Source organism: Petromyzon marinus, chromosome 53 (genome assembly GCF_048934315.1).
Source record: "Petromyzon marinus isolate PM22_M1 ecotype Great Lakes invasive population chromosome 53, UKy_Petmar_22M1.pri1.0, whole genome shotgun sequence".
In the NCBI taxonomy this organism is placed as follows: domain Eukaryota; kingdom Metazoa; phylum Chordata; class Hyperoartia; order Petromyzontiformes; family Petromyzontidae; genus Petromyzon; species Petromyzon marinus.
In genome coordinates, this window is record NC_133719.1 from 7,832,489 (window position 1) to 7,846,556 (window position 14,068).

The 14,068-nt window shown below is 46.9% G+C and overlaps 1 long non-coding RNA gene across 2 annotated transcripts; it reads left to right on the forward strand.

Annotated features, from left to right (window-relative positions):
- The first annotated feature begins 6,815 nt into the window (after positions 1-6,815).
- Positions 6,816-8,918, forward strand: LOC142905410 (uncharacterized). 2 transcript variants are annotated; one of them, XR_012929573.1, is made up of 2 exons: positions 6,816-7,401; positions 8,761-8,918. It is a non-coding gene; the product is annotated as an uncharacterized LOC142905410 (long non-coding RNA). The 2 variants fall into 2 exon arrangements; XR_012929574.1 differs by lacking the exon at positions 6,816-7,401 and adding an exon at positions 7,408-7,596.
- Positions 8,919-14,068: the final 5,150 nt, after the last annotated feature.

Consider the following 14,068-nt stretch of genomic DNA (forward strand, 5'->3'; position numbering starts at 1 on the left):
GGCCTTCATAGGTGCTCGCTCACAGCACTTGCCCCTACAGTCCGTTAAGGCTATACGGGGGATCTTTGTCTTTGTCCCAGGTTCTCAATAAATGCAGGCGTTTCGACGCTTTTTTTTAATTTCCTAATACCGAATTGCACAGGCTTACCACACACTGCTGGGCAGCTAATGTAAATATACCCTCGTTTGTATTCAATGTAATTAACACACAAGGTAAGCACAATTAGGCGCATCTCCTCCGAGCACGCAGTCACCAAGGAGTTTTCGCACCGTTTGCATAATCACAGCCACGGCACAATTATAGTCGTGCACTCGGGGTCGGCACATGCAGGCACACACACAGGCAAAGATCCACCGTGTAGCCTTAACAGACTGTAGGGGCAAGTGCTGTTAGCGAAGGCCAGCACTGTGGCACACGAGGGGGTGGGTGGTCAGCAACCACGCCTGGCCGCCTTTGTCTCCCCCAGTGGCGATGTTTGCACACCGCACCAGGTACTCGTTTGAGGCCGAGTCGACCTAGGAGAGGCCCAGGACCTGTTCAGATAATCGTCACCGATGGTGCTGGTGTCCGTGAGGCGGGAATCGCGAACTCGGGATCGCCGGGTTCGTAACGCAGCGTTGCTAACCGCTACACCACCGCTCCCCACAGCAGCAGCAACAACAACAACAACCGCTATTCACCACCACAGGTACACGTCACCACGGCGCCTGTGCCAGGCTACGTGCACTTTAAGGCCACGTGAAGTGTCGAACGCCCGCTGGTAGGAGGTCACGGGACGGACAGACCCAGCAGGTGCCATGGGTCGACTGCCCGAGATGCAAGCGCACGCACGCACGCGCACACACACACGCGCACGCACGCGCGCACGCACGCGCACACGGACTCACACGCACGCGCATACAAAATCACGCACAATCGACGCCCACGCACCCCAAGCGGCAATAACGGAGAGCGAGCGAGCGAGAAGAGAGAGGGAGCGAGAAGAGAAAGAGAGAGAGCGAGAGACTGCGATAGTGTGGGCGCAATTGCAGAGTTAATTTTGAGCAGATGTTTGCTCTGGGTTTTGTGTTTGGCAAAACCAGCGAGAGCGAGGAACGGGGCCCGGCTCGGTCCTGTTGCGTCTTCTCCCGTGGAAATTGGAGGGGAGAAGGAGGGGGGAGAAAGAGGATTTGAGACGAATGCAAACGCATAATTTAATTCATTAAAATCTCCCCTCCAGATGGGGATGATCGGCACGGCACCGCGGTAGTCCGTGCTTGATTGTAACAGGATTTTTGACATACACCGCTGGTGACGTGTTTATTATTTCACGCGTGTCTTTGTTAAGCAAGGTGGGGATGGACGGGGTGGGGTGTTGTTATAATAAGAGATGTGCCCATCGAACGAGCAGCGTTACTGAATATTTGAACCTTATGGCGGGACCCCGGGGTCCCGAATAAACGGAAGTCAAAATCGTAATTATTATTTTTTATTTTTGGCGACTCCGTCACACACCGCGCACACAAACGCCGCGACCCACCAGAAATCAATCCTCTCGTTTCTTCAACCAAGCGCCCGCCGTTGCCAAAATTCCCGTAGTCATAAACAAAACTTCGATTAGCGCATCGTGTAGAGCTCGTCGAGAGGAATAGATCGCCGTATCGTTCACCTTCAACAGACATAAAATGACGTCGCAACGAAGTTTATGTGAGAGCCGGGGGCTTATGGAACTGTACAGTTGTCTTCAAAAGGAAATATATATAAAAAGTAGGAGGCGTTTTGGGATAATGGCCATTCTTCACAGCACACAAAATGTCTGTTCAGCTTGTCAGTATAGTCAAGTTTTATTGATTGGGACGGAAAGTGCTCTGGAGCAAACTACAAATGTATTACGAAACAGGCGTTCATTGTAAGGACAGCGTCTCACAGATGAGACACACACACACACACACCATTCGTATGGCACTAAGAGTCTGCGCTTAACACTGCCCAGCATGGTGAAGTATGGTCATATCATCGGCCGTAATCGAGGCTGCGTGGGGGAGGCCTTCATCCAGCAGTGGACTTACAAAGGGCTGTAAATTATGTTGAAAATGATGCCAAGGAGTGCAACGTGACTGATAGCGCGTTCATCAATTGCAATTATTAACCAGGAGATGACTTAAGACCTGCAGAAGGAATGCAGCAAAGTTGGACTCGAGACAGAATCTGAATCTTTATTTATACTGGAAGAGGAATCCGATGAGCTATGAAGCTCTTTTTCACACGTCAAGTAGGGGCGGGTCAGAAAGTTACAACAACAAACAATACAACACGATAGGCGTGTAACAATATAGACAAGGTGAGCAAATCACGAATATATGTTTATTTTACCAGAAGCGACCTGCCCACAAATTATAGCTCAACTTGGTGGCTAAAATAATTATCAATCACGTGGCAATTTATAGACGGACACGACTTCAGGACACGGCAGAAATTGTATAAACGGGGAAATTATAAAGTAGGATCATGGTTCACCCTGATGGAATGAAGAGGAGATAACCAAGAGAGTACGGATGGTTGGAAAGCTCAACTGGATATTCTAAAGCAGCATTCAAGGTGTGGACCGATTTTTGTTTGGTTTGTTACCAAGTGTACCGCTGTCCCTCCTGCTGCGTCTGCTCTGCCGCATCGCGCGGCGCTTTCAGATGCGCTGCTTCTGCGGCCGTCTGGAACGCTCTTCCTTCCGATATTAGGAAGCCCTTTAAAATAATCGAGATTGAAAACTCATTTATTTTTACAAATGTTTGTGTTTTAGTTTATTGTCCCTACCCTCGGCACCGCCGATTAGCGCGGTTGGCTAAACAACGTACATGCGTGCACACATACTGCCCATAGACTCAACACTGCCCATAGAGACTCAATACTGCCCATAGACTCAATAGTACCCACAGACTCAACACTGCCCATCGACTCAATACTGCCCATAGAGACTCGACACTGCACCTCCGATTAGCGCGGTTGGCTACGTACTGTGCCACAGAAAGTTCAACATACGGTGCCATGCACGCAAAGCGGATAAGTCGTGGGCACCGTCTGCTGCCTCGCAGTGGCCGATGAAGATCCCGTGACGTTGTTGGAAAGCGAGCACGGCCCCCACCCCACCCCACCCCCCACGTGTGCCAGCGTCACGGTGCAAATTTGTACTTAGTTAAAAAAATTATCACTCATCACATCGCTCCCACCCCCACTACTACGAAACCACTGCATACTGCGAAACACGGCGCCTTCCTGTGTATGTACCACGTGTTGAACTTATTTTGCACCGTACTCAGCCAGCCATGCGAATGTTGAGGTGGGTTAGGTCCGGTCCCGATTACCCTTGTCCTGTATAAAAGTGACACGAATTGCACAACGTACGTAATTTTTTTTTTGTGTGTACGGGCGTGGATTGTGGCTCGTGGAAAACACGGGGGCTGAACATGCTTTAGGGGCCGTCCATAAATGACGTCACGCACCTGGGGGGGGATTTGAGAAATGTGACGTCACGTAAAAATGCGCAACTTTAAATAAATATAGACAATACGTTCTACTTAATTAAATAGACTTTTTAATAAATGTTTTCTCCAACATCAGAGTGCAGCGCCACATTAAATACGCACTACAATGACAATAGTTTAAAGCGATTTGAAGCATGCTTTATTTGGGGGGGGGGAGGGGGCAGAGTTTTGTGACGTCATATTTGAGGGGTCTGACTTTTTGTGACGCCGTGTGACGAGGGGGGGGGTCAAAAATCGTCCAAAATCGCGTGACGTCATTTATGGACGGCCCTTTAACCGTTGTTGATATCGCCAATCACCCGCCTTTTACAGGGGTGGCTGCAGTGCCGGATTAAGCTAGTGCGGGGCCTGTAGCATATATGTTATAAAGGGGCCATAAGTAAAAAAAAACACGCATTTTTAACTTGCATAGTAAAGTAATTGTATTTTGTCATTTCGTATACAGCCAGATAATACGACAAATCGCTCATCTGAAACACGCAGTCGTTCATAAAAGTTGAAGGCGGTATAGTACTATAGTAATAGAGCAAGTGCAGAATCACTGAACCGGAATTGATAGCTTGAAAGCATTTAGCTTTTGAAAGTGCGGGGCCCGTAGCATACAGTGAGGGAAAAAGTATTTGATCCCCTGCTGATTTTGTACGTTTGCCCACTGACGAAGAAATGATTGGTCTATAATTTTAATGGTAGGTTTATTTGAACAGTGACAGACAGAATAGCAACAAAGAAATCCAGAAAAAGGCATGTCAAAAATGTTATAAATTGATTTGCATTTTAATGAGGGAAATAAGTATTTGACCCCCTCTCAATCACTCTTAAAGGGAGTGCTCCTAATCTCAGCTTGTTACCTGTATAAAAGACACCTGTCCACAGAAGCAATCAATCAATCAGCTTCCAAACTCTCCACCATGGCCAAGACCAAGGATGTCAGAGACAAGATTGTAGACCTACACAAGGCTGGAATGGGCTACAAGACCATTGCCAAGCAGCTTGGTGAGAAGGTTTCAACAGTTGGTGCGATTAATCGCAAATGGAAGAAACACAAAAGAACTGTCAATCTCCCTCGGCCTGGGGCTCCATGCAAGATCTCACCTCATGGAGTTGCAATGATCATGAGAACGGTGAGGAATCAGCCCAGAACTACACGGGAGGATCTTGTCAATGATCTCAAGGCAGCTGGGACCATAGTCACCAAGAAAACAATTGGTAACACACTACGCCGTGAAGGACTGAAATCCTGCAGCGCCCGCAAGGTCCCCCTACTCAAGAAAGCACATATACATGCCCGTCTAAAGTTTGCCAATGACCATCTGAATGATTCAGAGGACAACTGGGTGAAAGTGTTGTGGTCAGATGAGACCAAAATGGAGCTCTTTGGCATCAACTCAACTCGCCGTGTTTAGAGGAGGAGGAATGCTGCCTATGACCCCAAGAACAACATCCCCACCGTCAAACATGGAGGTGGAAGCGTTATGCTTTGGGGGTGTTTTTCTGCTAAGGGGACAGGACAACTTCACCGCATTAAAGGGACGATGGACGGGGCCATGTACCGTCAAATCTTGGGTGAGAACCTCCTTCCCTCAGCCAGGGCATTGAAAATGGGTCGTGGATGGGTATTCCAACATGACAATGACCCAAAACACATGGCCAAGGCAACAAAGGAGTGGCTCAAGAAGAAGCACATTAAGGTCCTGGAGTGGCCTAGCCAGTCTCCAGACCTTAATCCCATAGAAAATCTGTGGAGGGAGCTGAAGGTTCGAGTTGCCAAACGTCAGCCTCGAAACCTTAATGACTTGGATAAGATCTGCAAAGAGGAGTGGGACAAGATCCCTTCTGAGATGTGTGCAAACCTGGTGGCCAACTACAAGAAACATCTGACCTCTGTGATTGCCAACCAGGGTTTTGCCACCAAATACTAAGTCATGTTTTGTAGAGGGGTCAAATACTTCTTTCCCTCATTAAAATGCAATCAATTTATAACATTTTTGACATGCGTTTTCTGGATTTTGTTGTTGTTATTCTGTCTCTCACTGTTCAAATAAACCTACCATTAACATTTTAGACTGATCATTTCTTTGTCAGTGGGCAAACGTACAAAATCAGCAGGGGATCAAATACTTTTTTCCCTCACTGTATGTAGCTACTTTTGCTACTAGGATAATCCGGCACTGGGAAGGTGGTTGGCCCAGGAACTCAAACATGTGTCAGAGGCCGCAGCTCTGAGATTCACCGTTTCAGACACCCCTGGTGGTTTAAACGAGAATGTTTGCCTTTGGAGGCTGACTCCTTTGCTCTGATGACCGCTCGTGTTGCGATCAAAACGTCGTGATTTGTTTTATTGTATTTCTAACTACGTGACTTTACCGAAAGAACCAAAGAGTATGGATTCCTGCAGTCACGAAAGCTTCAAATCAAGAGAAATGTGATCGTTCAGGAATATTTGATGGACTCGCGTGACGAATTGTACGTGCCCAGCCCTGATGTCAATCCACTGCATGGTATTGCAAGCAGTGGGAATGGACTTGACCATACTTCACCATTCTGGTCAATGCGGTTTGATGAATGCGGGGAGCATAGCTGTGTAATACAACAAGCATTGATTCAAGCAAGCCTAACCCTGCTGATGAGACACAATGATTTTGAAATCGGTTATTGCCTATAAACATCTTGACAATTCACCAGCATTGATTCGGCACCCGCATTTCTCATTTGGCATTGTTTTTATTCTCTAATCTACGTGTTCCTCTGAAACATCGGCCCCGTCTGTCCAATATAACACTTACCACATATTGGACAGACGGGACGTAACATTAGCGTAAGACTAAAAGAACACCAAAGGAACATTAAATTATCCCACAAACACAGCTGTCAGCAGTGGCAGAGCATGCTTGCCAACAAAGACATTCAATTGATTTTGATACCGTTGAAGTGTTATGCAGAACTAATTATTACTTGCCAAGATTAGTTAGAGAATCAATTGAAATTGAGAAGAATTCCAATAATTTTAATCGCTGTGATCGCTCTGGACTCAGCGCAGCCTGGAAGCGTATTATTAAGCAAAACACAACACACATTGCAATTCCTTACAGGTGAGTCACATGCTAAGTGGCTAATTAGTGATCTGTTACGTAATTGAATTCACCAGCCAGCTATGGCTCTAGGATTTTGGTGTTACATGTTATTTATGTAGTTTATTATAAAAAAAAATTCGGTCACAGTGCCTATAACCACTGCTACGTTGCCGTTATGGCTTTATTTTTTGGTGATTTTCGAAAACGTTTTAGTACGTAGTTAGACTGATGGCCTTAATCTAAGTTTTCTTGTGGTTGTTGTTGTTGTTTGACTTGCATCCCACTGGGATTTTTTGCACACAGCGTTGGTGTACGGTGCTTTTTTCAGGAATATTTTGCTGTTTTTTTCATGGATTTTCTGTTTGCACAGTCACATAGTCACTTTAAGATGTTTTCTTGTTCGTGTTTTTGTTTGTTGTGGTTGCACCCGATTCAAGAGCCGAATGGCTCACAGGGCTATACCAAAATAAATAAACTGAAATAAACTGAAACTGAAACCCCCACCCCCGCGGCCTGGAAGCGTTTGATTAAGTAAAACACAACACACATTGCAATTCCTTATAGGTGAGTCAAATGCTAAGTGGCTGATTACTGATCTGTTACATAATTACATTCACCCCTACCCCCGCCTCTGATCTCGAATCCTGACGGGGTTCACCAACGACAATGACGTCATCCTGCACTATTTAAGACCGGAAGCACGTGGATGGCTTCACTCGTCTGGCAAATTGCTTGAAGATGCTGGATGTAATTTGCAGCGAAACGCCGTACTCAAATTGTAAATGCTGTGGATCCACCATACAACACACCGGTGGGCTAAAGTAGTGAACTATTTGTCTTTTGCCAACGTGACACCATTTTTTACTGCTTGGCCGTGTCGGGTAGTGGAGGATTGTGATACATAATAACGCGATCTAACCCAAAAAAAATGATTAGGTGCTTTCGTGACTGTAGGAATTACTCTCACGAAAGCGCCTAATCAAGTTCGAACCACCTTTACGGGAAGGTATGAATTCTGTTGTCTTTGTGTTTCTCTTCTGGTGTGTCTACCTTTGTGTCTTGATTTAGATTTGTGTCGCTGTGTTGTCTCTACCTATGGTTGTGTGCCTGGGGACCTCTAAGTGTGCCTGACAACTGTGTGCGTGACAACTTATATCATGCAAATTTGTGTCCCATTGTCTATGAGCCTTAGCCTTCCTACATCGCTGGCCTTCTTAAAGCCTAGGGACAGATTTACTTTACCCCTTAACTGTGCGCGTGTGTCCCCCCCCCCCCCCCCAAAGGTAAGTATTCTATCACTATCTTAAATTTCACACTTAACTTGCAATTTAACCATCTTTGAAACAGCGTATTCAACAAAACCATGTGTTAATTGTGTTTAACAGTTTGTGTTGCTTTATATAGTTTCCAAATTTTGCTAAACCCTGTTTGATTTAGTGTGATGTTCCGTCTCTCTGTATCCCCTGGTATATCTGTGTTAATTCCCCCTACTTAAGGTCTGTATATATCTGCGGTTATGTTTCCTCTACCTGATGATTGCTTGTGTTGCGATCGAAACGTCGTATGCTATTATATAATTGTATTTATTATTTATACGTGACTTTACCGAAAAAAAAGAGTAACCCAAAATTTTTTTATGAATACTACTGGTCGCGAAAGCCTACGTGTTAAACTGAACGGATTATGACCGATAGTTTCTCGCTCTGTAACGGTGTGGGCTCGTAACGATGCATCGATTGTGCTATGAAGGGCTGTGACCCGAAACGTCGCCTGCTGCCCAGTAAACATGGAATGTACGTGTGTGGGAATCGAACTTGGTTGGCCGTGCCCGCAGGGCAATGTGGCTACGCGTTCCAGCCACGGCTAACATCAAGTTGACGAGTGGGCAAGTGGATAAGTTGAAGCGATCTCTCTTCCCCCCCCCCATGCCCTCCGGTTAAACACAAACGCAAAAAACACACGCGTGTAAGGTGGCAATAATAAACCCTGGCTTTTATTACATCAACTCGTTTATTACGCAATATATCAACACCGCAAAATCAACAACAATGTAACGAGCCGCCCACGCGAGCTTGCTTCGAATGACGACCCAAGTGCCGCAAGTGCCCTTTCAAAACACACAAAAAAATTGGGCACCCTCTCTCGCACCCCCCCCCCCACCTCTTTCAAGACGGAGGAAGTCGCGACAGTGGGCGAACGCGTTGGACAGCAACACAACGGACGCGCGTGAACGGCATTTGCCACTCGGCACCAACAGAGAGCATCCTCAACCGGTTATGCCAACGCCTCATTTCGGAAGGGCCAGCCCAGAGCGCGGTGTTCCGAAGGTGCGTTGGCACACACCACATCCACCCCTTGGTTTGTTTGCTCTCTGTCAGTGCCGGATTATCCTAGTGGAAAAAGGTAGCCACGTGTGTAGTAGTAGCAGCTACGGGCTCCGCGCTTTCAAGGGGCCCGCGGTAAATGCTTTCAAGCTATCAATTCCGGTTCGGCGATTCCGAACTTGCTCTTATTAATATAGTACTATACCGCCTTCAACTTTTTATGAACTGGGTGTTTAAGGTTAGCGATTTGTCGTATTATCTGGCTGTATGGCAAATGAAAAAATGCAATTTTACTATGCGAGTAAAAAAAGTTGTAATATTTACGTGCTTTTTAAAAAATTTTAGGGCCCCTTTAACATTTGCTGCAGGCCCCGCACTAGCTTCAACCGGCACGAGCTCCCGTCGTACCCCTATATTCGTAGAGGCCAATGGTTCTTAACCTTCACTGCAAGCTTGCAACCCCCCCCCCCCGCCCCCCTTGAGGTTCTCAATCGTAAAACAATGTACAATGTTAATAAATACACGCAGGGGTTTGATGGAACAAAGTAGTTGTAACTTACGTGCCGGGCTTAATTTGTGTTTTCGATTATTTACCTTGTAAAAAATTGTGCACACGTCTCGCACCACCCCCCCCCCCCCCCCCCCCAGATAGGGCATCTCGCACCCCAGGTTAAGAACCACTGTTGTAGACCCTTTTTGATCGAATTACAGTACTCTATATAGTGCTATATTAGATGATCGATATGTAGAGCCCGTACTCTGAGTGGTTGGTGCCTTGTGCCGATTATCCCGACTCCAAACGAGCGTATAGCAGCGTTCCGGATCGAGTGAGAAATTGGGGTCCGTTGTGTTAATTCACGTCACACACTGCCGTTACCTGTGCAAAGGGTTCACAACAATGTCGGCGTGCCTGCGAAAAGACCACACACTTGCATCAACAACAGCAAAACATATTTGCGTCGGCTTGAACACGTGCACAATGTGGACAGGGTTGAGACACACTTTTTGCTTAGTTTTTGTTGCTGGTCTGACTTGGTTTAAAAAAGACACCTTAATTTACAGCCTCTATTGCGAGTGCACTGGAGCTGTGTTGTGTAAAAAAAAAAAAACTGCACAAATTATTGCCCGATTAAATCAAACATACAACCACGGTTCATTTGCATGTGAAAATATGTTTTTTGTTGTCGTGTACTAGTTTAATGTGTAAGCTTTGCCTGAATGTATAAATGCGGATGCAACTGGTTTTTTTTTTCCCCATATGCACCGACAAGTTAAATAGTAATGACACAACTGTACATTGTGGGCGGTACATATATGCAGAGACACATGCATAGCATGCAACCGGTATCCAAAAACTCGGCGTTACATAAACGGCAAAAATATTTGGCAAAGACACGGATATACCATTTGTAGAGACTTTTGTTTTACAGAGTACTCTGCGTACTCCGGATTAAACAATGCACGCGTTCGAATGTGGCCATCGCCGACACGTGCGCCGTCCACACACATGCCAATGGAATCAAAAACTTGCAGGACGTATGGAAAAACATTTCCACGGCTAATTCAATTAGCGCAGCCCCCTCCCTCCCGAAGTGTCCTCGGGTTGTACCGCGCGACGCGCTCGGCATCGTTAATCGACGTTCCTCTGCGCGTGCCGGGGGACTTCCTCCAGGAACTGATATGAGCACTCGAGAGATGAAGCTTGAGCGGCTTCGGTTCCTGAAGAAGCCCCCCCCTCCCCCGGCATGTAGGGGCGACACGCGTCAGACTTCGTGCCGAGCGACACACGTGGTAACATCGGAAAGTTGCACGGCGGAACCGTGATTTGGGGGGGGGATGAAGTTGGTGAGTCAGAACGCGCAAATTCTTTTAATTCAAACAAATTGAGAAAATACAAAGTGCACCCGATACGGAATGTGAATTGGCAGGCAGTCATTTGACTGACACCTGCCTGCAAATGAAGCTCTTTTTTTTTTCTATCTAAACTATTTTGTTCTTGGTTGTGGGGGGGGGGAACAACAGCGGCCTCCAAGGAGGCTCGGAATGCCGAGTTACGGAGTCGTAAAAACCGCGGAATGTTAAAAGCAATTGCGACGCTGCACAAAAAAAACCCATGGAAATGAGTTCTTTTTACGAAGACAAACTGCTCGTCCTGCTCAGGGCGATTATTGTTTTTTTTTTAAACAATGTGTACTGCCATCTGGCGATGCATTATAAAACAGACAAAGGCCGCAGCTCGGCTATCGCTCGCTCAACGCCACCGCAGGTGGACGGGCCTCACACTTATTGGAACGATGACACAAATGCGGGGGCATTTTGTTTTTTTTGCTTACAACTCGCATAGACGTAAACCACCCACCGGCACTCCTCCCCCCCCCCCCATTCCGCCTCCCGAGAAAATAATTGGCCAAACATCCCAAGCGATGCTTGAGCGTCTCGGTGATGCTTTACTAGGTACTCGACAAACAAAAACACTAATTGGTGTGCTGTGTAGGAACCAAAAAAAAACATTATTTTGTTGCCTTTAATTTCGAAGGACACTGGCACGCGAATGTCAAATGTGTCGGCCAAAGTTGCACTTCACACCGTTGCATTACGTCAACGCGTTTAAACCTCTCCAACTTATTTGCAGCGGGTTTTTTTGGAGAGTTGCTACGTCGCACGGTTAATGTGTGAAAACAAATTCTTCAGGTCGCCAGTTTGACACAGTAGGCTTTCGCGATCTATCAATATAATCCAGGGGTTTTTTAGGTTAGATCGCGTAAAATATAAATGTGTCGCTAGACTCCGCCACCACCCGACACAGCTAGTTCGGCACACCCGGTTCAGCACACCCGGTGTTGGAGAGTAACGAATTGGCACGCTCTGTTTACGTGACAAACCTTTACAAATTGGCCGTGTCGGGTGGTGGCGGGTTTAACGACACTTCTATTTACGCGATCTTATCCCGGTTTGGTTTTAGTTGTTTTATCCACCAGCAACAGAGAGATGAATCTCAAACCAGTTTTTTCCCCGTTGTAAAACATCACAGCAGTATAATACGGGTTTTTTGGGGGGTAAGATCGCGTAAGTGTCGTTAAACCCACCACCACCCGACAGCCAATTAGTAAGGTGTCACGTAAACAGAACATGCCAATTTGTTACGAGGACGGCACACCGGTGCGTTGGAGGGCAAAGCCGCAACATTTCCAATCTGAGTACGACGTTTCGCCAGCAATTGGCTGTGTGAAGTGGTGGCGGGTTTAACGACACATTTATATATTTACACCATCTAACCCAAAATAAAAACCTGTATTATGCGTGATATTTGGTCGCGAAAGCCTCCCCGGGGGGGGGGGGGGGTGTTAAATCGCAGCAAAAGTTACAATAACGCAGCTCCGACATTGGTTCCAACCTCGTGAGGCAGGGGTCGCCAAACTTTTTTTCACAGCGGGCAGGATAAGTGATATAATGACGAGCGCGGGCCGCATAATCATCCTGGTCAATACTTGGGGGCGGGATAGATGCGTGTTTGTGTGTGTTGCCATGGAAACCATGGCAACGTCAGAGCGTAGGCTCTGACGGCGGGCCTGATGGACTGACGTCGCGGGCCGGATTCGGCCCGCGGGCCGTAGTTTGGTGACCCCTGTGACGTGAGGGATCCGCACAGCACTGCCTCTAACCCCTGCCGCCGGCCAACGCCTGTCGCCCCCCCACCCACGACAATGCGGACTTTCGGTTAACAAATGAACCACATGCGCGCAGTGTGATCTATGAATGACCGTGCGCTCGCAAATACCCGCGATGATGTATTTTAGTAAAACGCCAGCCCCAATGTTCGGTTCGTACCGCAACAATGGAACAAACCGACTGTCCCGCTAAGCGTTGCCCCCTTTTCCACTCTCCCCGTCGGCCTCTTAAATCGAGTCGCTCTCCCGTTTCACTCAAGCGCAAAACAAGCGTCGTCGTGAAGTCGTTCAGTGCATGCACTATTTGTATTCTGCAGAAAACAACGGGGGGGAGAGGAGGGGGGTGTTATTATGCATTGCCTATAAATGCTACAGTTTTGCTTAATGTTTTTTTTTTAAATATAAGACATTTACATTTTGCACTTTATGCAGCAAAAGAGCACAGTGTTTCTTTTCCCCAAACCTCACCCCCGTGCCCCCCACCCCACCGATGTCCCCCCCCCCCACTCAACATCTCGCTTCATTTTACATCAAAAACGGTCCGAGTCAAACCCCCAACGCTTGGGTTAAAGTACAAGCAGAACAGCAGAATTAATTACAGTTACTATAATCGACAGTCCGGCCTCCTTCACAAGGGATGATGTTTCTCTACCTGGTTGACCAAGAGATATTTAACTGAACGACCAAAGTAACACGGCGACATAGGTCTCCTTTGGAAGAGATAATGCGTCTCGCCTGGTTAACGAAGAGATGATGAATAGAATTATCACTTTCCTACATCGGTGTCCCTTGGTATCTATTCGGCGTTTGAACATCTTAATACCTGTTTTATATTGCCAGAAAGGGTAAGCCCTATTCTTATTGTTTCATCAGAGTTCAATCTCTCAAGTGATTGACGAATAGATAATTGAATGACCAAACAACTTTGTCTACGTGAAGACGAAATTGCGACAGCGAAACGCGTTTTGCGTTTGCTGGGGCGGTCAGTTATGTTGCCCGTGAATTGAAAACGCCTCCCAAGAGATTCACCATTTTGCATTTGCCACCCTGGGTGGCAACACCAACAACGAAGACATTCTTGGGCCAAATTGACTTTAAGGATCCGGTAAAAACCCTCACCAATGGCCTGAAACCAGGCCTCAATCTAGTTTTTCCAAAAAGCCACGTTTGCTCTGCATTGCTAGAGCTCCTCAGCATGAACACGCTGGGAGAGCAAGTGGGTATCCAAAAAGGATTTGGAAGAGAGACGTTGCCCTCCCCCCCCCCCCAAAAACAAGCTGAAAATCACTTCGTCGCCGTTATGACAAGGCAGTGGCCTTAGGCTGCCAATATTTTCAGGCAATTCGGCCCTTTACAGCGCAGAGGAGAGGGGGATTTAAGATGGATGCAACATTCTCCGAAAAAAATTGTGGTTGCCACAAAGGCCTCGGATTTCCCCCCCCCCCTCCAAATTTCCGTGTGCATATATGAGCAGCCATTGCATAGC